The following is a 2,721-nucleotide window of genomic DNA, read 5'->3' on the forward strand; positions in this document are numbered from 1 at the left end:
GCCAAGAGAAGGCAATGGCACCCCACTCCAGTACTCTTGCCTGGAAAATCCCATGGATGGAGGAGCCTGGTAGGCTGCAGTCCACGGGGTCGCTAAGAGTCGGACACGGCTGAGCGACTTCATTTTCACTTTTCATGCATTGGAGAAGGAAATGGCAACCCACTCCAGTGTTCTTGCCTGGAGAATCCCAGGGACGGGGGAGCCTGGTGGGCTGGTGTCTATGGGGTCGCACAGAGTCGGACATGACTGAAGTGACTTAGCAGCAGCAGCAGCAAGAGCAAACCAGTAGGGAGTTTGCTCAGGGACAAGTCATCAGCAGAAACGACTGGTGAAATAATGACATCTTTTGCTAGGACTGAAGTACAGGAATTTCCAGATTGAGGGCCTTCTGAGTGTGGGACACAATACACACAATCAATAAAAACAAAGGAACATGGAAGCACCACATTGTGAAACTTCAGATCTTAATTTTTATTAAAGTTTTAACTTTTTTGGCCACGAAGCACAGCACATGGAATCTTAGTTCCCCAACCAGGGACTGAGCCCGTGCACCCTGCACTGGACACTGTTTTGGAGTCTTTTTTGGTTAATTAATTATTTTTGACTGTGCTGGGTCTTCGTTGCTGCACACGGGCTTTTCCTAGTTGCAGCCAACAGGGTCTACTCTTCGTTACGGTGTGTGGGATTTTCAGTGTGGTGGGTTCTCTTGCTGTTGAGAACAGCTCTAGGGTGCCTGGGCTTCAGTAGCTGTAGCACTAGGGCTCAGTAGTGGCCCATGAGCTTTGTTGCTCCATGGCACGTGAGATCTTCCCGGACCAGGGATCAAACCTGTGTTCCCTGCATTGGCAGGCGGATTCTTCACCACTGGACCACCAGGGATATCCCCAGATCAGATGAGATCAGATCAGTCGCTCAGTCGTGTCCGACTCTTTGTGACCCCATGTATTGCAGCATGTCAGGCCTCCCTGTCCATCACCAACTCCTGGAGTTAACTCAGACTCACGTCCATTGAGTCAGTGATGCCATCCAGCCATCTCATCCTCTGCCGTCCCCTTCTCCTCTTGCCCCCAATCCCTCCCAGCATCAGTCTTTTCCAATGAGTCAACTCTTCGCATGAGGTGGCCAAAGTACTGGAGTTTCAGCTTTAGCATCATTCCTTCCAAAGAAATCCCAGGGCTGATCTCCTTCAGAATGGACTGGTTGGATCTCCTTGCAGTCCAAGGGACTCTCAAGAGTCTTCTCCAACACCACAGTTCAAAAGCATCAATTTTTTCGTGCTCAGCTTTCTTCACAGTCCAAGTCTCACATCCATACATGACTACTGGAAAAACCATAGCCTTGACTAGACAGACCTTTGTTGGCAAAGTAATGTCTCTGCTTTTGAATATGCTATCTAGGTTGGTCATAACTTTCCTAACATCTTAAAAACTTCCAGGGAGGAAAACACCCCCGTTGCTTGTAAAAGATTAGAAATTAGAATGGCATGGATTTCTTCACAGCACTCCTAGGAGGGAGGAGAAAGGGAGCAGTGCCTTCAGAGTCCGAAGGAAGAGGCTTCAGACCTAGAATTCTATGCCCAGGCAAACTACAGATCAAGTGTGAGGGCAAAGTGAAGATATTTTCAGCTTTGCAATGTCCTTTAAAGAATGATCTTCCAGACACCTCTTCTGGGCTTCACCAAAACAAGAGAGTGAATGCAAGAAGAACAAGACCATATGACTGAGGAGGGCAACACAGGGAGAGAGAAGGGGGTCCTTGGAGATGCACGAAGACGCCAGACAGAAGGACCACCTGCCCAGACTGGAGCTAAGTTCCCTCCCGGCCCACCCCCACTCACGGCGGCACCGCGGGCAGCGGTGGGAGCCGCATGACCAGGGGTGGAAGGATGATGTGCTTACAGAGCAGCCCGATGGCCCTTTTAGCAGAAAGCAGGAGCTTTCTAATCGCTGCAAGGCTGTAAGGGAGACTAGCCCGAACCAGAATAAGTCTCCAGAAATGCCTGCAGGCTAGAACTTGTTTCCCGCTCCTGGGGTCAGATATGTGGGCGGGGGCGGGGAGGGGGTGGGACTCGTTCTCCACTCAGTTTATCTTGCACTTTGTACTTCACGTGTGTTGTACTCTGTGCATGTAGACACGTAACTGTGGACACACTCACACCAGGGTCGTCGTCTCTCCCCATCCGACCTGACACCTCGGCACCGCGGTCCACGGGCTCTGGAAGTGAAGGCGCTCGCTCGCGCATCGGAGGCAGAAAAGAGGCTCCTCCTCCGCCTCCTGGCCCCGTTCCCACGTCTCCTGAGGACCAGGACACGACCCGAACAGGCCAGTCGGCCGCCCGCACTCTCCCTCGGTGGGGGCGGTCGCCTACAACGCCGACACCGATGGATAATACACCGACCCCTCCGCGCTGGCCCTCGCACTCCCGAGCGACCCTCCGCCACCTTCCCGCGCGGTAGGCCAGACCTCTCGTCCCAAGCCACCAGGCGCGCGCGCAGCTGAGCCAGGCCCACATCGGGGGCGGGCCGGGCCGGAACGGAACTCCTTGCCCACCTCGCCCCGCCCCTCTCCTCGCCCTCACCCCGCCCCTCGCCCCTTTCACCTCTGGCCCCGCCCCTCGCCCCTTTCCTCTGGCCCCGCCCCTCGCCCCCTTCTTCCTCCGGCCCCGCCCCTCGCCCTTCCTCCTCCGGCCCTGCCCCGCCCCTTGTCCCGCCCCGAATCCCC

Source organism: Bos grunniens, chromosome 26 (genome assembly GCF_055505025.1).
Source record: "Bos grunniens cultivar Pamir isolate PY7600 chromosome 26, Bosgru_T2T1.0, whole genome shotgun sequence".
In the NCBI taxonomy this organism is placed as follows: Eukaryota; Metazoa; Chordata; class Mammalia; order Artiodactyla; family Bovidae; genus Bos; species Bos grunniens.